At 39.9% G+C, this 24,233-nt stretch overlaps 1 long non-coding RNA gene across 1 annotated transcript; it reads right to left on the bottom strand.

Moving 5' to 3' along the window:
* Positions 1–17,672: 17,672 nt before the first annotated feature.
* On the bottom strand, positions 17,673–23,407 carry LOC115941398 (uncharacterized). Its single transcript, XR_004076152.2, has 2 exons — positions 23,105–23,407; positions 17,673–21,100 (listed from the first exon to the last, which is right to left on the bottom strand). It is a non-coding gene; the product is annotated as an uncharacterized LOC115941398 (long non-coding RNA).
* Positions 23,408–24,233: the final 826 nt, after the last annotated feature.

Genomic DNA, 24,233 nt, shown 5'->3' with positions numbered 1-24,233 from the left:
ATATCTTGGGAAGAGTAAAAAGTGAGTGTGGGAACTTTAAATAATGCTTGAACCCCAGAGAAGCAAAAGGCAAGAACTTACAGTTTCAGCCTGCAGCTTCCAGCCTGGATACCAATGTTTTTTCTTTTAAAGATTTTATTTTTTGAAGGGAGGGAAATCGGAGGGGAGGATGAACCATGAGAGACTATGGACTGAGAAACAGACTGAGTGTTTTAGAGGGGAGGGGGTGGGGGGATGGGTTAGCCCGGTAATGGGTATTAAGGAGGGCACGTACTGCACGGAGCACTGGGTGTTATACGCAAACAATGAATCATGGAACACTACATCAAAAACTAATGATGTAATGTATGGTGACTAACATAATAAAATAAAATTAATTTAAAAAAAGATTTTATTTTTAAGTAATCTCTACACTCAATGTGGGGCTCGAACTCACAACCCCAAGATCAAGAGTCACATGCTTTACCGACTGAGTTAGCCAGGCGCCCCACCAGTGTTTTTTCTGAACAAAGTCACTGTTCTTTACAAAAATCATCTCTAGATTCCAAGACTTAGGTGTTCTAAGATGCTTACAAAGCATTGAAGTCTTAACCACCTCATATATTAAAGAGTTAAAATGATTCAGCAGGTAAGGATGGAGCAGGAAAAAGGCTTTAAAATCTGCACGCGGAAGATGGACTGAGCTACCACTTTTTTATTCTCTTTTATGTTTTCCTTTTTATTTTATATACTTAATACTATAAAAAAATGCGTTCATTCCACAAATATTTTATGAATGCTTACTGTGTACCATGGGAAGGTTATCAGAGCACAGACATGGAGTCAAAGCTGCATCCAAATCCACATTCTTCCATTTTAGCAAATTGTGTATAGTTTCTAGCCCTCAGTTTCCTTTTATGTAAAATGGAGAAATGATACCCACCTCATAGTCTGTTGTAGGAACTGTGTCTACAAAATCCCTATAGTAAGTGAGCAATTAAATGAAGCTTAAAATTTCCTAAGTTTTATTTTCAATTTCATAAAAAAATAAATTTTAAAAATCCATGACCATGCACTAGGGCATCAGCAAATTTCCTAGTTATAGTTTCAGCATTTGATTAGAACTTAAATGTCTCTTAAATTTTTACATTTGGTTAGAACTTAACTTTAGTTAGAACTTAAATTTCCATTAGATTTTTACATTTCTGTAGGAAATTCTAACTTACTTGTCATTTGGGGATGGCCAAGTCAATTTCCATGGATTTGGTTTCACTGCTTCCCCTCCGACTTGAAAAGCAGATAACAACTGAAAGACTTTATTTGTTTCACATGTTTCTACTCAGATCCCTTGGGATGTCTGCCTTCTATCTTCTCAATCATTCAAAAAATCTCCCCAGCAATCTTGAAATGTGCAATAATTTTTTTATTGCTCTTCCCATTCTGCTTTGAGTTTAATTCTTCAAGATTCCGTTATTTAAGCTTTTAGTAAGTAATCATTATGATTTTATTACAACAGAAACTCAGCCTGTGAATTTTCTACAACTAATTGAAAAAGGCTTTTTAATACTTAGATTTCCTTAGGCAAAAGATAATACAATGGATACAAATTCCAGAAATTAGCAAAAATCCTAATATTCATAATAAACCTGTTGTCTTTGATAGTATTGTGGTGTTGTTTCTATGGAATGAAAAGCTTTGTACAAGTTGGAAAAATACTTAAGAGTGACATTATCATGTCATTCTTAACCTATTTTTTTTAATCTACAGAAAAATAACAAAAAAGCATATCAGAAACATCATAGTCTTAGTTTCAAGAAATACTTTTGTCAGAAAATGGAAAAAAAATGTACTATATTTACCCACAGTTGACATATCTCCATCAGTTAGAATGGAGGGCAAAGGTACATAGCAGAACATGATTTTGATCAGGAGCTTGAGGCATCCAACAAAAATATATTGACCTTATAGTGTCTCTTTCCAAGGATGCTGTGCAAGTAAGTATTTTCTTCACAAGAGACAAAACCAGTCACTGTTCAAAACCAACATGGCTAGGTTGAAAATATCAGCAACATCTGTGAATTTCTCTGCAAACCCATCAGCAGGAACAGGCAGTAATTTAACAACCAAATGAGCAAAGTAAATGACTCTACAGAGAGCTCCTTTATATGGGATCGGCTGTGGGGGTTGATGCAATCAGATTACTCAGGCTGTCCCACTGAGTGTGCAATTTTCTTCTCCAGATACAATGCCAAGCATAGTGGCTGACACTGTAACCACCTAGGTCTGAATGTTCCCTACTTCCTGCCACGCATCTGCTACTCCACTCAAAGAGGACAGCTCCATGTTTTCCAAACCCATTATAAACTCACAGCTTCTTATCATTACCCATGCTATTCCCTCCTCCTAGAATAACTTGTGCTTATTTCTTCCCTTGGAGAACGCCTACTCGTTCTTCCAGATCTTGTTCACAACACTATCTTCCCTCGGAAGGCTTTCTAGATACCCTGCCTTCCAGAGGCATGTCAGAGAACAGTTAGTCATCATTTACCTTTTGTTATGGGCTTAATCATGCCCTCCCCCACTCCAAAATTCATATGTTGAAGTCCTAACCCCCAGGACCTGAGAATGTGATTGTATTTGGAGATAGGGTCTTTATGGAAGTGATTAAAGTTAAGTGAGGTCATATGGGTGGGCTCTAATCCAATATGGCTGATGTCCTTATAAGAAGAGGAGATTCTGGGCGCCTGGGTGGCTCAGTTGGTTAAGCGACTGCCTTCGGCTCAGGTCATGATCCTGGAGTCCCAGGATCGGGCTCCCTGCTCAGCAGGGAGTCTGTTTCTCCCTCTGACCCTCCCCCCTCTCATGCTCTCTCTATCTCATTCTCTCTCTCAAATAAATAAATAAAATCTTTAAAAAAAAAAAAAAAGAAGAGGAGATTCTTCTTATAGCACCTAAAAAAACTTAGAGTCAATTTAATGTTCAATCATTGAAAACTTCACCACGTGATATCAAGATTAAGGCAAAAGTGTTTGCCTTCCCCCTGTGGTGGTGTTTCTATGGAATGAAAAGCTTTGTACAAGTTGGAAAAATACTTAAGAGTGACATTATCAGGTCATTCTTAACCTATTTTTGTGGAAGTGGAATCATCATGTAGGCACGCACAGGGGGAAAACCACATAGGGACAGAGGGAAACCTAGTCTATAAGCCAAAGAAAGAAACCCACCCTGCCAACACCATGCTTCCAGCCTCCAGAACTCTGAAAATAAATAAATAAATTTCTGTTGTTTAAGCCCCCTATCTGTAGTGCTTTGTTACGCAGCCCTAGCAAGCTAATCCATTTCTCCAGCCCCTCCCACTAGAATATGAGTCCCCAAGACCGGAACTATGCCTCAGTCCCACAATATGTTCTCAGTCCATGCTTACTGAGTGAAAAATGCTGACAATGAGACAGAACAGGGGAACATAGTCAAGGAGTCACTTGTCATGTTGACAGAGATGTTCACCCCTCTTCTAATCAAAAAGTTTAAAAACAACCTCCTTACTTCTTGCTAACTACAAATCTGATTTTTCTTTTTTTTGCATTTTTTATTATGTTACATTAGTCACCATACAGTACATCATTAGTTTTTGATGCAGTGTTCCATGATTCATTGTTTGTGTATAACACCCAGTGCTCCATCCAATACGTGCCCTCCTTAATACCCATCACCGGGCTGATTTTTCAAAAGCAAGGATTTCAAGATGAAAAAACCAGCTACTGAACATGGTTGCTTTTGTTCTGCTAGCTAATGTTCGGGCAAAGGTCAAAAGACACCTGTCAATACAGATTAGCTGACATCAGCAAGCAGTCCTGTCGGCCTCAGTGGTGAGTTGTACATAGAATTGCTTGTATGGATAAATTTTTCCATCTCACACTCTGAAAATACCAGTCCTCTACTTGGATTAGGAAAACCCTGAAGTGAATATCTTTAAAATGGCATTATTCACAAGAGATAAGGTACAGGAACAACCTATGTATTTGTCAATGGTGAATGGATAAAGAAAAGGTGTTATATATATAAAATGGAATATTATTCAGCTTTAGAAATGAAGGAAACCCTGCCATTTGCGACAACATGGATGAACCTGGAGGGCATTTATAAGTGAAATAAACCAGTCACAGAGAAAGACAAAGACCGTATGATCTCGCTTATATGGGAATCTAAAAAAATTAAAAGCTCGAACTCATAGAGACAGAGAGTCGAAAATTGGTTGCCAGGGATCGGGGTTGGGGGTAGGGGAAGAGGTTGGTCAAAGGCCATAAACTTCCAGTTGTAAGATGAATAAGCTCTGGGATGTGATGCCCAGCATAGTGACTATAGCTAATAACATCGTATTGTACACTCTGAATTTGCTCACAGACTAGATTTTAAGCCTTCTCAGAAAAAAAAAAAAAGAACAAGAATGTAATTATGTAAGGTGAGGGGTATGTTAATTAATTTGACTGTGGGAGTCATTTCACAATGTATATGGATAACAAATCATCATGTCGTACACTCTAAATATATTACAATTTTATTTGTTGGTTACACCTCAAGAAAACTAGAAAAAATAGTTGTCAGTCTCTGCCCCATCTACTCTATTATTTTAATGATAACTTTTTAGCTATAATTTATTTATTGCTATATTAAAATCCACTAATTTTATGTTAACTTTGTGCATATAACCTTTGAAACACTCAACCTTATAATTTATTTACAGATTCTTTTTAGTTCTCTAAGTACACAATCATCTCATCTACAAATAATGATAATTTTTCCCCCTATCCAAGCCTCATATATTTACTTCTTTTTTTTTATTTTTTTAAAGATTTTATTTATTTATTTGACAGAGAGAGACACAGCGAGAGAGGGAACACAAGCAGGGGGAGTGGGAGAGAGAGAAGCAGGCTTCCCGCAGAGCAGGGAGCCCGATGCGGGGCTCCATCCCAGGACCCTGGGATCATGACCTGAGCCGAAGGCAGACGCTTAACGACTGAGCCACCCAGGCGCCCCCATATATTTACTTCTTACCTTATCTCACTCTGCTGGTTAGAACTTCCAGGATAATGTTGAAATGTGGTGAAAGCAAACACTTTTGCCTTAATCTTGATATCACGTGGTGAAGTTTTCAATGATTGAACATTAAATTGACTCTAAGTTTTTTTTAGGTGCTCTTTATCAAAGAAGTACTCTTCTATAACAAAGCTAAGAGTTTCAACATGGATGGATGTCAAATTATATCAATTGTTTTTCTGCATTTCTTAAAACACGGGCGATTTTTCTCTTTTAATCAGTTATGATTACTGATACTGATTTTCTAATGTTAAACTAATATTGCAACTAGGCATGATGGATTATAGTTTTTAAGTATTACTGGAATTGTTTTTCTCATAACTTGCATGTATATTTATGAGTAAGATTGGACTGTGATTTTCTGTATGTTCTTCTCAAATGTGACAGATGAATTCATAAAGAAAATGTGGTGTATACATACAGTGGAATATGATTCAGTCTTGAAAAAAAGAAAACTGTGCCAGATGTGACAATGTGCATGAACCTGGTGGATATCATGCTAAATGAGATAAGCTAGTCAGAGAAGGACGAATACTACATGATGATTCCACTTCCACAAGGAATGCAAAATAGGAATCAAACTCATAGAAACAGAGAGTAGAATGGTGCTTGCCAGGGACTAAGCGGAAAAGCAGGGAGCAGCTGTTCAATAGGTTAAAGCCTCAGTAATGCAAGATGGATTATGTTCTGCTGTACAACATTTTGCCTATAGTTAACAATACTGTATTAGGCACTTTGAAATTTATTACGAGGATAGATATCATGTTAAGTTTTCTTACTGCAATAAAAAGTCAAAAAAATCCAAAGTAGCCCTAGTCTTATGCAATTGGTTGGAATAATATCTCCCACCTTTTCTTTTTCTGCTCAATAATAGGGATAAGATTTAAGTTATTTTATTAATTTTATTATTTTTTTAAGAGTTTTTTTTAAAGATTTTATTTATTTATTTGAGAGAGAGAGAGAATGAGAGACAGAGAGCACGAGAGGGAAGAGGGCAGAGGGGGAAGCAGACCCCCCGCTGAGCAGGGAGCCCGATGCGGGACTCGATCCCGGGACTCCAGGATCATGACCTGAGCCGAAGGCAGTCGCTTAACCAACTGAGCCACCCAGGCGCCCCTAATTTTATTATTTTTAACAGATGTATTAAGGCACAATTTACCTGCAGCAAAATTCATACATTTTAATTATACAAGTCAATGACTTTTGCCAAATGTCTATCAAGTACACCCAATGGAGGCATGGAGCATTTCCATCTCACTCTTCAGTCTCTTGCATCTCCACGCTGTCAATTTCCATCCCCCAGCCCCTGCCCCAGGAAACCACTAATCTACCTTCTATCACACAGGTAAGTTTTGCCTGCTCTAGCAGTTCACATAAATGGAGGCATGCAGTATGTGCTCTTCTGTGACTGGCTTCTTCCACTCAGCGTAAGGTAGAAGGCGCTGTTACCAGACTAGTTCTATGTGGGAGGTTTTGGTGGTGGCAGCACCAAAGCCCTGCTCCAGGCTGGTGGGAATCATCCTTCCCATCAGGTCCTGTGTACGATCCATTTAAACGTGGCTTCTCCCAGCTGAAGCCCACACTTGCAGGCATCCTTTGCAGGAAGCCTTTGACAGTGCTTCTCCACATGCTACGGTTTGATGTCCTTGAGATTTCATGTTGTTGTTGCTGTCTGCCTTGTTGCTTTTAGGGAATTTCTTTTTTTTTTCTTTTTAACGAATGAATTACAGAAAGAGTTTATTTGCTGGTCACTGATTCTTGAAATACAATTCCATATCCATGACACAGACACAAAAGGACGGTTATTAAATCTTGCTAACCCACCAAAACCTAACTTAACATGGTAAAAGTGATCACATACATATACTTCTCTCTCTCCGTGTAATGTGACTTCCAGTTTCAAGCAAACGATATTGAAGTGCCCTTATGGGTTGAAGGTGCACGTCTAACAAAGAACCATGTAGGTAGTCAAGCAAGATTTTATTTTATTTGATGGTAACAACGAAAGCTGCCTCTTTGTCCTGGTCTCTAGTTTTCTTTGCAGATTTCATAGCTGTCTTTAGTTACTCTGCCTGGATAGGAAAGTCACCATTTACTGCAGCTTTTAGGCAATTTCTGATAGAAGACAGTGGCTCTGTCATTACTGTGCCTTTTTAAGACTGGAAGTCAGGGGGTTTAATACCTTAGGTTAAAGTTTGCTGCTCCCACTGCCTGGGAATTCTTTGTTGCTCTGTGCCCCCTCCCGAGACATCCAAACCTCTGGCACGGATTCCTCATTTGTGTCTTATTTCAATGCCACACTTTCCCACACCACCCTGGCACCTGATCTCTATCACATCACCCTAGAGTACCACCTCTGAAGCATTTCCGATTCTCTGAAGTGATCCTGTTGCCTTAATTTTTTACTTGATTTCAGTCCCGTCCTATAATGGAAGTGATACTTGAAATAATCCCTGACACCAAAAAGGCTTTAATAGATATTTGTGAATGAGGGCACTAAAAAAGTTATCAATTGACCTACTGGTTTTATAAATTGGTCTCCTATATGTTTCTTTAACATAAATTGGTATCTCCAGGGCTGATCTTTCTTGATAGATTTTAATTCTATCAAAACCATGAACACAAAAAGTCAAGGGGACTCCAGGACAAAGCAGTATCTAGGCTAAGTAAGGAAGCTACTCCTTTGTCCTTCTGTCTTTCTCTTTCAACCCAGACCTGTAACTTGACCAAAACCGAGAAGCACTTTATTCTCAACAGCAACCTAGACTTAGGATCTTTTGTTGGCAGTTACTTCTCTCTCTTTTTTTTTAAAGATTTTATTATTTTTTTTAATTTATTCAAGAGACAAAGAGAGAGTGTGAGTGCAGGGAGGAGCAGAGGGAGAGGGACAAGCTGAGTGCAGAGATCATGACCTGAGCCTGAGCCGAAACCAAGAGTCCAGTGCTTAACTGACTGAGCCCCCCAGGTGCCCCTGGCAATTACATTTCTGGGAACAAAACCTTTAAGTTACGAGGTACTATTTTTCTGAAACTATCTTTAAGAATGAGCACCTGGGTGGCTCAGTCGGTTGGGTGTCTGCCTTCAGCTCAGGTCATGATCCCAGGGTCCTGGGATTGAGTCCCACATCGGGCTCCTGCTCTGCAGGGAGCCTGCTTCTCCCTCTGCCCCTCCCCCCCATTCTCTCTCGCTTTCTCTCTCTCTCTCTCTCAAATAAATACATAAAACCTTAAAAAAAAAAATGCCCACCTGTAGAAGGCAGAACGGCATCTCCCAAAGATGTCCATCCCCTGATTCCCAGATAGAACTAAGATTGCAGGTCTTATAATAGAGATGTTATCCTGGATTATCTGGGCTAACCTAGTCTGACATAATGAGCCATGAAAGGCAGAGAATTTTCTCTGGCTGGAGGCCAGAGCTGTGGCAGAAGGGGAGTCAGGGAGATTCCAACAGAGAGAAAACAAGGACATGGCTGATCTTCAATGTGGGCCCTCCTGCGAGGACTAGAGAGAAACTTTGGGGCAGTTCCCATCTGACAACTAGTAAGAAAATGAGGTTTCAGTCCTACTGGACTCTGCCACTCACTAGCCTGAACGAGCCTGGGAGTCAGTTCTTCCAGAGCCTCCCAACACCCTGATTTCAGAGAAACCAGCTGAGTCCACCCTGACTCTGGTCTACAAACTGTGAGAGCACAGATTTGTTTTGTTTTAAACTAAGTGTATGGTAATGTTACAGCAGCCATAGCAAAAAATTCGACACTCTGTTTGAAAATAGTAGTTCCTTGACTCAGGACTATTGATTAATTATCAATGAATATATTTATTCATTGACTTATTACTGATCTTTATGGAGGTGATTTGATTACAGTTTTCTTTTTTTTTAATATTTATTTATTTGGAGAGAGAGAGAGCAGGCAGGGGGAGGGGCAGAGGGAGAGGGAAAGAGAGAATCTCAAGCAGACTCCCCGCTAAGCACAGAGCCTGATGCAGGGCTCGATCTCACGACCCTGGGATCATAACCTGAGCCAAAATCAAGAATGCGTCGCTCAACAGACTGAGCCACCCAGGCACCCTGGTTCCAATTTTCTGAAGGAAGAAATTCCATTTAAAGTAAAGAATTTGCTCTCTGTTTTTACATGTAAATATATCAAAAACTTGTGATGTGAAAGGACTAATTCCACAGTTATTCAGGACCTAATGCACAACAACGCGACTGTAATTAATAGCATCATATTGCATGCACATTGAATTGTCATGTTGCACACCTTATACACAATTTTTTAATCGTCACCTATATCTCAATAAATGTGAGGGGAAAAAGAAAATAAATAAGTAAAAATAAAGAATTCGCTCTTTATTTTTACTTATAAATGTGTTAACTTGTGATGTGAAAGAACTAATTAAACCTACAGCTATTTAACTCTTTCGCATAAATATATAAGTAAACGCATTTCATTTATATGTAAACGTATCATGATTAGCTGCCTTTGATTAATTCATCCATATAACAAGTATTGGTTGAGTGACTATTATGTGACAAGGGTATGAGAGAAAACAAAACAACACAAATAATCTCGCTCACATGGAGCTTATGTTCTAGAAAGGGGGAAGAAACTGGTGGGGGGACTTAAAGGGAAGAGTGTGTATGGATGGATAAGAGGTCTTAGGGGCTGTAGCGTGATCTGGGCAATACTCACTGAGAAACTGATGCTCAGACCAAGACCCAAAGGAGCTGAGACTTGTCTGGCATGTGGAGGAGGGTGGGGAGGGCTGAATGTGTGGGGAAACGAATGTAGTGGGTGCACCAGGGAGGTGGCTGAGGCGTAGGGCTGGGCGAGAAGTGAGCCTCTGGAGGGCTGGGGAGGGGGGGGGCATGCCTGCCTAGGGCATGACCAGGGCCACTCTGGCTGCTGGCTGATGGCAGGCTGCTGTGGGGCAGGAGGGAAGCGGGAGAACCACTTAGGAGGACCTCCCCAGCGCAGTCCTGCATTGACACGGAGACATTATTTACCCCACACATCTGTGCTTGTGTATAAACACGTACATGCTGATAACATCTCACCCTGTGGCAGATAAGAGCTTGACAGACTTCCAACAGTCACTCTGGCTTTCTTGTTATACCTACATCGCTGCTCCCTCTAAAACTGAACCCACATGTGAAAATCACCTGTATTTGTTCCTCCTGACACACTAAAGAGCTTTACTTATTCAGTAAGGCAACTCACGATTGTGATAGTAAGAAAAAATTTAAATTACCGCGTATTTATTCCTCTATTTATGCATTTTTCTCTGGCAGCTTTAGCAGATGGCTTCTTGAACCAATGCTTTCGATTTAGTCAAGTGGTCTCTCCCTCACTAGGAGGTAACCCAACCACCTGGACAGAGGACTTCCAAACTTCAAATAATAGTGTCTTGTGAAAGCAGAATTTACATAAGAATTTACATGAAACTTATCCCACATCCCTAATAGGTTTTGATGCTTACATTCCAGAAAAATGTGAAGGATTTTTGTTTTGTTTTTTGCATTTCCTGCTGATTCACTGTGAAATCCATCATAAACTTAGTTGTGCTCCTTAAATACTTATTGAAAAATTAATTTTGCTATAAAGTCAACTGATCACAGCAGAAGACAGAGCCAGTCGTGAGAATAACTGCGAAGGTCAAATGCGGGCAGAAAAGCTATTTCCAAATGGGCCGATTTGCTTCAAGATAGGGTCTGCTAAGGACATTTAGGGCTGCTTGGGAAATGCAAAGGGTCACCTGGAAAGACATTTTCTCCAAATTTCCCAGAATCTGAGTTGAAAGAAGAAACAAGTGGCTACTTAAATACATGCTGGAGGATTGCAAAGGTCCAAGGTCCTGAAGCTCTCATTGCCATGTGGCCTCAGGTCCATTGGAACTGTGACATGGAGGCAGTTGGGCCCTATTCTCAACAACTTTTGAAACTTGCAACAATTAACAGTGTTCTCAAGAAAAAAAAAATGCTTCAAGCCTGGGCTTTCATGTTTAAAGGAACTCCCCACAAACACTCTTTCTGAGCTACACTTTTTTCTATCTTCTAGTGGAAATTATAACCACAGGTTACCATGTTTTCTTTCCTGTGTTTGAAAACCACATGTGTTTTAGTGAAAACATTAGGGTGAACAATGAAATGTAAGACTCTAAAATACCAGGTAGCTGTCACTGGAAATGGAAATGTCTTACTTATGGCTTCCTCTGCTGCAATAAATTCTAGTAAGTTGAAAATGTAACTTTTAGCCAATCTCCACGCCTACAAATCAATTATCTAACTGATATCAGTGTAATTATCTGGAGTAAAAAAAATAAAAAGTACAAATATTTGTCAGAGTCAAGTTACTTTATACCTTATGGATTTTTAAAATTGCAATGAACATCATGTAGTCCCTCACAATGGAAGAAACAGAGCTCCCGAGAGATGTGCCTCCCCCATACCCACATGGCTGGTCAATAGTGAAGCCCAGTCATGAATCTGGATTTCTACTGCTCTGAAGTCCATGCACTTTCCACCAGACCACCCTGCCTGTATTCTTAATGTAGCAGATAACATTAGAAGGGGAGAGGGGTACGTGGCACGCTTACTTATAAACTTCCACATGTCTTACTTAAACTAATTCTTGGCAGTCCAAGTTTCAGTTCCTGTTTCAAGTTCTTGTGTCAGTTATTTTTCTGGTTTAAATTTCTCTTATATTTCCACCTATAATGTCCGTGGCAGCATCATACTTCCCTTGTTAATTTACCCTTATCATCAGAGCAAGTTGAGTTGAACTGAATCTTCCTTGTCCTAGTAACATTGTATAAATAAAGTGGCTTCTCGTACAAAAGGTTGTAATGCCTCCTGATGGATATAATTTTGTGATTGTATTTAAGATTAAAAGTTGAATAAATCACACCAGCTTCCTGAAAATGTTCATAATGCATCTTTTGGAAAACAAAAATACATGCCTACTTTGTGCATATTTGCATTAACACAGCAAAGATCCTATGAAATACATTTTTTAGAATATAAAGTCTTAAAAGACGTAAAAAATAAATAAACAAACAAACAAACAAACAAACTAGTTCTTACCTGTGAGGTAGATAAATGGAAGCAAAGAAGTGCTGTAAAATGTATTGAGCACCTACTCTGCAAGCAAGAACTTTAAATGTCATGGGGAGCCTTTTATAATCAAGATTTAGCTCCTGTTGAAGGTAGAGAAATAGGTGATGGTGCTTCTTTTTTTTTTTTAAGATTTTATTTATTTATTTGACAGAGACAGAGGTAGGGAGAGCAGGAACACAAGCAGGGGGAGTGGGAGACGGAGAAGCAGGCTTCCCGCCGAGGAGGGACCCCGATGTGGGACTCGATCCCAGGACCCTGGGATCATGACCTGAGCCGAAGGCAGATGCTTAACGACTGAGCCACCCAGGCGCCCAAGTGATGGTGCTTCTTTAAGGCTGAGAGTCAGAAACCAAGTTCACATTTACGCTTTTCTGAAAGCATAGCTTGAAAATTCCCTCTATTTCTCTGAGTTCCTCAGCAACACCAGAGGTACCTGCAGGTCCAGGTTATGAACAGACACCTACCCCTGTACCAGACACCATATTGCTCACGGGGTTTTGTGATGGGGAAGTGAAGGGAGTGGGTTGGCCAGAGCCCGCAGTCCCTTTCAGCCTAGACTGCAAGGACCTTCCTCCATCCAGCTCCCTTGCTCCTATGATGCCCCTCTTTCCTCTGCCCAGCTGGCCCCTCAGGGTGGCTGCTCCTTGAAAGATTCCTGTTTCAGCGCCTGACCCTGGATATGGCAGTTTTAGAAACAATTTTGCCCGCATAATCCATGCCGGATGAGAAAATGCACACTATCTGTAAAGGAGGGTCTGCTCCACGAGTCACCAGTATCATTCCAATCACTTGGGAATGATAACCTCACATCAAATCGCTTCTTCGTGAGCAAAGAAATATTTGAAAAACAATAACAAAGGAAAGTGAGTGTTCTCAAAAGGTAATTTATACCAAGCTAATAGAGGTTTGTCTTTCTGCAGTATAGCAACTTTTCTTTGGAAATAAATATTTTTAGCTCCTTAAGTAAAGAAGTACAATGAAGTACAATTGAACAATTCAGAAGACAAGCAGACAAATTCTTTTCTTTTCTTTTTTCTTTTATTATGTTATGTTAATCACCATACAGTACATCATTAGTTTTTGATGTAGTGTTCCATGATTCATTGTTAAGCAGACAGATTCTTATCAGCCAACCTTCCTTCTTAATATTCTTTATCAATCCTATTTTCTATCATGTAAACCTTATCTCTCATTAATTCAAGTAAAACTTTTCCAGATGATTCTTTATTGCCCTTGTTTATATTTTATGGCAGTTACTTCATGATACTTTAATCTCACAAACATGCTAGCTTCATGTTAAGTGGTCATAATTACTCCCATTTATACTTTGTATTCTTGATTGGATCACATTTAGAAATTGGCATGAACTGCCTCTCACCCAAGTTGAAAAATATTTTGTCTTTTTTTTAATTTTTGAGGCATTTACCCACTGATTATAATGAGGAAATTAAACTTTTCCTTACTGGGTTTTTGCCTTTAATAGAACAAATATTTTGTATCACCTGCTCTGTACAAGGCGTGGTGGGAGGGATCCAGGGACGCAGCATAAACCCATACAGAGAGGTTGTCAATGGGATGCCACTCAGCAGGATGTGTCATAGGATTTCAGAGAGAGAAAGAGAGAGATCACTGTGAAAACAAGAGGTGGGGAAGAGGAGGAGCCTAAAATTAAAGCAAGGGGGGGGGTCCAAAAGGACTAGAAACACCATCTTGTCTAACTCCTTCACTCATTAAGCAAGAAAAAAAGAACTCAGTAAGTATTAATGATTTGGGGTCATACTGTCATTAAACTTAATTTGTTGGCTTCCTAAAAGGCACAAAGAGAGAGGAAGATAGAGAAATAGAGACAGAAACAGAGAAACAGCAAGAAATAGAGAGACAGAAGCAGGGAGACAGAGAGAGAAAGAAAGAGAAAGAGAGAATCACAAAGAGGCAGAGAGAGGGAGAGAATTAATACATCTGTACTCACTGTCGCACTCACTGAATTAATCAGCTCTCCATTATCTGGGACACCATGAACCCTGTTTCTGCCTATATAGAAAGGGCTTTATGAATATGATAATATTGCATTCCATTTTCAAATAACCTTTTAAAAAATTCAATCTATTTAAACTAAAACAAACAAACAAAAAACAGTCCCCCCACTTCTCCTACACCCATCTCCCACCTCTGGTAACCACAGATCTGTTCTCTGTATCTATGAGCTTAGTCTTTCTTTTATTTGTTTTAGATTCTGTGTACAAGAGAGATCATATGGTAATGTAATTTGTCTTTCTATCTGACTTATTTCACTAAGCATAATGCCCTTGAGGTCCATCCATGTTGTTGCAAGTGGCAAGATTTCATTCTTTTTTTTAATGGCTAAATAATATTCCATTTATATATATGACATTTTCTTTATCCATTCATCCACTGATGGTCACTTAGGTTGCATCCATATCTTGGCTATTATAAATAATGCTGCAGTGAACATGGGGTGCAGATACCTTTTTGAAATAGTGTTTTTGTTTTCTTTGGATAAATACCCAGATATTAAATTGCTGAATCATATGGTTGTTCTTTATATAATTGTTAGAGAAACCGCCATTCTGTTTCCCATAGGGGCTGCACCCTTATGGGAATTTACATTCCACCAACAGTACATGAGGGTTCTTTCCCTTTCTCTACATCCTTGCCAACACTTGCTTTTTCTACTCTCTTTCAAATCACCTTTTTATTGGGGTTGATATAGCCAGGAAAGTACAGAAGCCACAAAAATGCAGCCAGATGGATTTTTACAAAGTGAACATATCGATGTAAACCACTTCTTACATCAAGTGATCAAAATATCACCAACACAGCATAAACCATCCTAACCCCTTCCCAGACACTACACCACCCACGTCCCCAAATGTAATAACTACTATCCTGACTTCTAATAGCATAAATATATATTACCCATTTTTGAACCTTATGTAGATGAAATCATACAGTATCTTTTAGACCAGGCTTCTTTCACTCAATGTTATGATTATAAGATTTGTTCATGCCATAGTCCTAGTGTGTTAATTTTCATCACTGCATTGTGCCCATTTATTGACATATCACAGTTTAATTATTCATTTTACCGTGGATGGATGTTTGAGCCATTTCCAGCATGAGGTGATTATAAATAGTGCTGAAATGAAAATGTTGTACCTATCTTTTAGTGCATATGTGTATACATTTCTGTGGGTTGTGTGTTCCTAGAATGCCTGGATCATGGGATATGCATATACTCAGCTTCAGTAGATACTGCCAAGCAGTTTCCCAAAGTGGTGCTAATTTGCATGAGGATTCCACTTTCTCCACAACCTCTCCATAATGTACATAATGGACTCACTATGTCCAGGGAGTCACAAAATAGATGGTGGAATTTTTGGAATTTTCTTTTTTAGCTAAGAAAAAAAAGGAAGAATTTAAGTTTAGAACCACGGAAGCAGTCTCCATTCTGTCCAAATGAAATCATAAGGAAAAGAGGGTGTAAATCTACAAAAAGTAAGTAAGTAAATATAGAGAGGTTTGGAAAAACAAATACATGTACAATAGTTTGTTTTTTAATTCTTTTAAGTTCTTTGACACTCTATGGAACATGCAAAAGACCACAATAACCTCAAGAACCTACATCTAAACACTTCCAGTTGATTTCTTGTTTGGTTTCTTTAGTGAGGTTCTTAGGAAAAGTAAAAGCTGGGTAATAACATTTAGCAGCTAGAATTTTCTGCACCTTGCTGTGTTTCACCCAGAAGCCTTTTTAAGGTCTTAAGTTTTTAAGTCTTTTTAAGTTCCCTTGGCAGGTCAAGTCACAAGACATGAAAGTCCTCAAGCAACAGCTTTCTTGTCTTTTGCCTGGAGACAAACTTTCTTAGTGTGATTAAAATTAATCCACATTTCTGCAGCCCTCCCAGATTTATGTAACACCTAAACTTATTTACTTAATCTGGCAGTCAGATTCAGTTGCTTTTGCCCGACCAAAAGCTTTTTCCTCTAGCTAAAAGTGCATGATCCAACTAGTAAACAGGGAGCTGGTTGTTTTCTTTCACTGTGAAGAGGACACTGCTTAAAGCAAGTTACATTTGAAGAAAAAAAATAAGCCATTCTGTAAAGTTATGAGGGCTGGTTTAAAGAGTGGCATTGTTCATTCGTGAAGGTATTTTGTGTAGGGGAGAATAATTTGTTATTTAGTAAAAAGCAAAGTAGCTAGTCTTATTTGGAGCAACCAAAGCATTGCAATCATCTGCCTAAAAATCGTATTTGTAATTCCTTGACAAATAAAACATCAATGAATCAAGTAAAAATCAAACAATTAAAAAGATTTCATGGACTGTAAATGACACATATGATGTAGGTAGTTTTAGCTTGTGTCTCAAGACTTCTGCTCTCAGCCATGATGAGAATAGAAGACCAAAGAAGTAATAGTTATCTTTATGTTTTGAGCTTTTGAGGGAATTAAAGTTTCTTTTATACACATGTTTATATTTTTCAAATTTTCTATGATGAATATTCATTACTTTACAATCAGGCAACAAGTAAAATTTATTTTTAAAATAAAATAATTCCCCAAATTACATATAGTTAAAAGATGGTAAGGAAAAACACAATGTTCGTTGCCTTGGACTGGGGAATTTTGAGCAATCTTGTTTCTGTGTTTACCTTTCTCTAATTTCTAGATGTGTGTGTGTATGTGTGTGTGCATACAAGTAACTGTGTAACTTTTATCATAGGAAAAATAATAAATGGTATTTTTCAAAATCTGCTTGTGGAATATGACTCCCATTTTTAGCCTTTGTAGATGATGGCCAGAATTCTCCAGACACAGTTTAGTGGGTCCAAATGAGCCCACCTGGGTTCTGATTCTGGCTCTGACACTCTTGCTGTGTGATACTGGGTAAGTTACTTATCCTCTCTGAACTTCAGTGTTCTCATCTGTAAAGTGTGAATAACAACACCCATATTATGGGATTGTTATCATGGTTTAACAAGATGTTTATGTAAAATACCATGGTACAAATGCTCTACAAATGGTAGTTGATTATTCAAAGTACAGCATTCTCTTCTTAAGGTTTTCTAGGGATCAAAGTACTTTAGAGGTCTTGTCTACTCAATTCTCCCTATGAAATCTGCAGGATGTAATATGAATATCTCCCCTTTTACTAATTTTAAAACAAAGAGAGGACAGAATTTTTGAAATAATGTATGATACTTGTGGTCTATTTAGAAAAATAAGCATATCTTCTAATCTGAGATACTATGTGTCTTTGTTTTTTTTTTAAATTTATTATTGGAATATAGTCGACATACAATGAATGCCACATCAATTTGGGGTGCACAACATAGTGATTCTATACATTAGCTTTGGTTCTTGAGCATATCTCCATCAAGTTCAAATAGGAGGTGTGAAAACATTAGTTTTTCATCATTTTAAATGTTGTATAAATCTACAAATAAAATAAAAGCTATTGATATGATTACTTAGAGATCACAGGTTTTTCTTTAATCATCAGAATACATTTATCCAAGTACTGGGCAACTGAGTGTGTATGTGAGTGTGTGTGTTTAATGTGCAAAACTGAGACAAACCATCTACTCTCCAAAAGATAAGTTGAATCCCAAATGCAGTGCTTTACTTCTTTTTTTGCTGACTCTGTCGAGTAACAAGCAGAAAAAAAGAAAAAGAAGAAGAAAATGTCAGCTTGGATCTACTTACAACTTATGAGCCAATATAAGTTTAAAAAAATTATCAGTCTCGAAGGTTGCCATTTGGGGTTAAAAACAAAACCTTTCATGGATAAGATAGTTGGGTTGTGGGATGAAGTGTGACAATGCAACAGAACACATCTAACTGACTCACACAACAGCGAAATATGGTCAATTTAGCCTCATTAGGCCACTGTTCTGACTAGTGAGAAAAAAAATTACTTATATTTTTGTTCCACAAAATTTGTACTTTAAAGTGAATGGTTGAGACTCTGGTGTAGGGAGGAAAGCTGTACACAAAGAAGAAGGTAAAGATTTTCTGTGTTTCCTGTGCTATCAGTGTATGACTCCTTGACAGTATTTGATTTTTTTATTCCAGTGAATATATTTATTTTTTATTTTTTTAAGATTTTTTATATATTTATTTGAGAGAGAGTGTAAGAGAGAGCACAAGCAGGGGGTAGGGGCAGAGGGAGAAGGGGAAGCAGGCTCCCCACCGAGCAAGGAGCCCAATGTGGGACTCGATCTCAGGACCTTGGGATCATGACCTGAGCTGAAGGCAGACGCCCAACCTACTGAGCCACCCAGGCACCCCTCCAGTGAATATATTTAAATAGCAATGAGTACTAGAAGCAAATTATATTACATTCCCCATCACTGACAATCAGAACTTGCTTTTAATTGGCATTTATTTTCAGAATTTTAAAGCTGGAAGAAACCTGACAGACTATCCCACGTAGTCCAACATAAATTCCGTGTGTGTGTGTGTGTGTGTGGTCAAAATAAAACCATAAATGGTGTGTTTGAGGGTATGGATGAAGAAGAGAGTAGTGAGGGGTAGATGTGGTGTTTGCTTTTTTTTAAAAAAGGGGATTGAGAGAATAAAGTGGTTTACTCTAAAGTAATGTGCCTTCACTAATAGATTTTAAAATCCTAGGCAACTGCATTATGTCAAATTGTAGAATTGTAATAATCAAATTCATAAATATGACAGGTTTCATCTTGATTTCTTCCCCTGGGATTTACAGATTAGTCCTCAGATTTATTAGTCCTCCCTGGGGAGAATTTCTCATCAAATGTTCAGTCTTTTGGACTTTCAGGTTGCTTTTGCTTTTCAGTGGAAGAGAATTACAGAAAGGGGTCTCTATAGATGACTCTATCTAATCAATACCTCTTTAGTTTCAGACAGAATTTTATATGCATTTGGGCCATACTCATTATGCTGATATCCTTGGACTCACCAAATCCAGAACTGTATCTGGGGGTCCTTAGAAATACTGGACCTTTCCTTTCTCCCTGATTTCTACCCTTAGACCTCACAAACACACCAGAAGTTTATTGTGTTAACTTGTATCTCTGCTATAACAACATTGAAAATGTTACAATTTGCTATCTGATTCAGATACCTATGTTACAATTAGAGTCTCTTTGTTGTCAGTGATGACTTAAAAAAAAAATCAGTGCTATAGGATTTCAGAAGCCACAACTAAGAGAAGACAGCAATACAGTGTTTTTATAACTCCTCTATCTTTTAAAAAAATGGGATGGGGGTGGAGAGGAGACACTATCATGCTCAATTTCATTCTTCTGTAATGTAATAATAGTTGATGTTCAAGAAAAAAAATGACCTCTAAATGTTCTACATCATTAAAGATTGAATTCTGCTTTATTTTCTATGGCTGCCTTGTTAAGAGAGCATTTTGATACATTGTAATTTATACATTGGCCATATATACATCTGTTAACTCTTTTCAGAATACCATGTTAATTAGGACATCTGTAACCATACACAATTCCTTTACTGTTTCAAGAGCCAGGCTATAATTTCAGATCTTGTCTTGTTTCTGTGTATATAATGGCAAAAGTCATGAATTTGGGGCTCAACTGACTAGGAGTCAAGCCATACCCCATTACTTACTGGCTCAGTGAGACTGGCAAGTCATCTGTTTGATCTCTAAGGCTCAGCTGTCACATCTGTAAAATGAAGAGGATATTCCCCGTCTCATGGGATTCATTGTAACAATCAAATAAAATAAAGTGTTCCACATCATGCCCTGGCACATGACATAAATGCACAATAAATATTAGCCACTATGAGGTTACTCATCACCTTTTCTAAAATGAAGATATAATACCTACCTCCCATACCTTGTCTGAGATTTTAAAACTAGCTTAACATTACTAAGCATACATAACAACAATGGAACTTTCAAAAACATCACATTATGAATACTGTTACTTTTTTACCTCAGGATAGAATCAGGATTCACCATTTCCCCTCATGGTTTGGAAGAGATGGTATCACTCATTACCAATAGAAATCAAGGTTTATTTACTCCCTAAGGGGAGGGCCGGTTTTGGCTTCAGTGTTTAGAGCTCTCTTCTTGCAACAAAAATTTCTAACTTCTAATTATCCTTTTTCCCATTTGAATGCATAAAATTAGATTGAATAGGAAAAAAAACATCTCCCTTTCCCTTGTCCAAGCTGTGAATTTAAAATACCTGTTTTTCTTCTGCGCCTCTGTCACTTTCATCTATAGCTCCTAGAATAATTTTGACATTTTGTGAATAAATTTACACTAGACTCCACATGTTTCTCAGGTCTTTGGTTAGGGCAGATCATTGTCTTCTAATTCCATACCAATTCTTCTGAGGATCCAGACTGACTAAAAACAATCTCTGCGAGGCCTTTGGGAGACTGACAGCTGGGTAGCCAACTTCTCATGAAATTGTCCAAATTGGTTTCCCTCTGAGTGGTGACTTACTGCAGAGACAGAAGTGTCCTTGTTAAATAATCCTTTGTTCAAACTGTCTGTTTGTCATGTCCTACTTCTCCCCAAATACCATCTTCCTCCGATTTGAGGCTCATAATAAGAACATCGTCTCTTTAATTTCTTTCCTAAATCCTTTATGGAAGGTGAACCTCACAGATGCAAGATGTGGTCTCTTCTGGAGACAGAGGATAATCGCCAACTAGGTCCAAAATAAAAGCAAGGTGATGTCTCAGGCTCCCTTTTGCAAATTCCCAGTTGAAGGAAGATGGACTGTGATCTCTCCAGAGATAAGATTCTTGAAGTCGTTTATTTCTTAGCTCTGGATCCAAAGCAGGAATCATGCCTGTTCCGGTTAAGGGGGACTGAAGCTGCTGTACCACAGTGTGCATTCAGCATCATTCCAGGAAACTTTAGGGCAGAATCTGAGGGGGAAAAGAAGTACACAACCGAAAGTTTGAGTGTGTTTCAGGTAATGAGTGGAACCTCCCCACCCACATGTAGTCCCCCTCCAGGAAAGGCCATTTCCTCTTCCAGGAAACAAAGGTGTGGAGAACTTCTGAGCAGCAGCTGTGTTTATAAAACAATGAGATAATGTCTGATATAAAACAGAAATACCTTGTAGCCTGGGGAAGGAGGAGGCTAGCCACACAAGACGCTGGGATCAAAAAGATCTACCACTATCCCTGACACCTAGCATGTAACAAGAACAGATCTGGATTTTTTTCTTTTAGGTGGGATTCAAGACAAATAAACAAACACCCACAAAAAGCAAAAACCTCTTCCTAGACATAAAAGATTCAGTCTTTAGATTAATGGGGTTCCAATTGTAAGACTACGTGGTTACAGAATAGTAGAGTGGCATGGGGCCCCAGAGACCAGTTGTCCAAAGGAAAGCCCAGCAGAAAACAGAGGAATTGGCTGCAGAATGGAGACAATATTCAACGGTGCTTCAGGGGGCTGCTTCACATGGGCCTGAGCTTGAATCCTGGTTCCGGTACTTTATTCATCACATTGCTTGGTATACACATTCTCAGGACATGATCATCATTATTTGGAACTTCTTTAAAGCCACTGACTATAGACTACATTAAAAGGACATATGGATTCCCCTTGAACTTCTATAGGTCCGTAACCTGTTTCTCGAATGGTCAATGAAAACCCCAGCAGGGGGACCGGTGGGTTCACTATCTTTTGGGCATTGCAGCATTGGCAGTTGGCCATCTCTTCTTGATGTAATAGGCTCCATTTAAGGAAGGCTGGAGAAGAACCAAGAGGAAGGCATTTTGAACTAGGAGGTTTCTCTTTTGCAGTCTGGAAAGAGAAGGTGGACTTCTCAGTGGGGCTAATTCTGCCCCAGCTCTGCCACCTTGTTCCCAGCCATACCTACCTTTTGCCACCAAATTTTGATAGCAAGTATACAGCAAGTGTCTACTATGTGCCAGGCTCTCATGATGCCATGGTGAGCAGCACATCTGAGGTTCCGTCCATCCTCATACCTCCTGGCTAGAATTTCCAAGAGGTGGCAGCCTTTGTGCTGGTTGATTGTGCCTGAGGGTCAATTCAGTGCTGTTAGATGTTAACAAGTGTAGGAGAGGGGCTAGTTTTCAGGGATTACATGTTTATCCTTAAAAGGTGTATGCGTTTGTTTTGCTAAATTCATATAGCTTAGGGGTAAGAGTCACCATATCTGGTTTCCCAGCACAGCTTGCCACAAAGTAGCAGTGTAAATTGCTCAAGTCACCAAAACCCTCTGGGTCTACATTTTTCATCTGTAGATTGAAAGTTTGGAATTAGCTGTAGTAAGAGGTCCTTTTCAGCGGACACTCTATACATCCATGATCAGAAAAGCCTACTAAGCCAAGGTTTTGCTCTTTTATACCTTTTAAATCTTTCTCTCTCAAAAAAGAAATTATTTCGCAGACTTATCTGGTCTTAGCACATGATAGTCGCAAATGTACTGAACCAAGTACATTTTAATCATGTGTGTCATCATTGAGAGAATAGCTCTGTAATAATATCGGTAACCAGACATACAGTTTTCTAACCTGAATGAAAAATTAACTCTATGGAGTATAGGAAAAACCACCCCGATTATCCTCATCATGATAACCAATTATCCTCATCATGATTACCATTAGCATCACCAACAAGGTGTACAAGTCTTCAAATGACAAATGCACTCTGAGGACATTACGTTGCAGTTTCAAGGGCTGTCAAATTTAAAGCAATGCAACTTTGGAAATTATACATAAGACCCACAGTGTGCAAAAACGGAAAAAAAATAAAATCGTAGGTAGGGCTCAACCTAGAAAAGATGATCCACCCAACCCTCCTCGCGTAGGTCACTTTAAAAGAAAACTTCAGAACAATGTTGATGAGCCCTTTCTAGCGTAAAAACAAGACAAAACCGACGAAGTTCTTTTTACCGAATGCCCTTGATCCTCCCCTTTGGAAGGATCGTTTTCGATTTTCAGTTTAGTGAGGCGCAGAATCCCCGCGCGCTCGGCCCGCGACTGGTGCTCGGCGCCCCTTCCGGCGACCTTCCGCCTCCCGGCGGCGGGGGCGCGCGGCGGGTCCTCCCCGGGGTCAAGCGGCAGCCGGGCGAGCAGCGCCGGGGAGGAGCGCGGCCGCAGTGGGAGGGGACGCGGCGCGGGGCGCGGGCTCCTGGGCGGGCGTCCGGCGGGGCCCGCTCGGGCGCTCGGACGGCGGGGTGACGAGCGCCCCCTGGCCGGCGCCGGGCCCCGCAAGTGCCCGCGCGGCCGCCGAGCAGCAGCGCGCTGGGACCCCGGCCGCCCCGCCTGAAGGTAGGTGCCTGGGCGCCGCGTCGCCGGCCGGGGGAGGGCAGGGGGGTCTGCGCGGGGCCGGGAGCGCAGCCCGGCGAGGCGGGGGGAGGCCCGTCCGGCTACCGCTTTGAGACGTTCCGGGGCGGGGGGCGCGGGCTGACTGCCAAGCCGCAGAGCGACTAGAGTGCAGCGAACTTTGGCCACTCGCTTCCCGTGGTTTCTTGCGTGCGGGTGGCGCGAGATGCTACGGCCCCTGGCCGTGTGGACGCCACCGGGGCTGGGGCTGGGGCTGGGGGCGCCTTCTCTTCCTTCTCGCTTTTTCCCCCTCTTACCTGAACTGATTGGGGTGGGAGGGAGGGAAGAAGGTGGAAAGTTATATCCTTGGCAAACATTTGAAGGAGAGGTGGTTGATGCAGATGGTGACCTGTCCACAGGAGAGAATAACTTGTTTTCTTGGGGTTTGCAAGAGCAGCAGACAAGGCTGCCAAGACTCACTTCTAGACAAACTCAAGTTTCTTTTCAAGGGCCTGGGGTAGGGTGAGGCGGCTCTGTGATAGATACAGAAAAAAAAAAAAAAAAAAAAAAAAAAGTCTGGTGCTCAGTCCTGTAACCTCAAGTGAGCCTGTTTGTGTATCAGCATTCAGGGCCACATGTTAAGAAAGTAGAGTTAAATATCTGTATTTCATCGAATTTTTAAGAGCCCCAGTAATCAGTGTGAAAGGGACTGTTGACGCCAAAGGCTGGGGCACTCCCTGTAGTCATGAATGAAGAG

This window comes from Leptonychotes weddellii, chromosome 5, assembly GCF_054177405.1.
Source record: "Leptonychotes weddellii isolate Sample4059 chromosome 5, ASM5417740v2, whole genome shotgun sequence".
Taxonomy (NCBI): domain Eukaryota; kingdom Metazoa; phylum Chordata; class Mammalia; order Carnivora; family Phocidae; genus Leptonychotes; species Leptonychotes weddellii.
The sequence above is the reverse complement of the archived record's forward strand: the minus strand, read 5'-3'. Positions and strand labels throughout refer to the sequence as shown.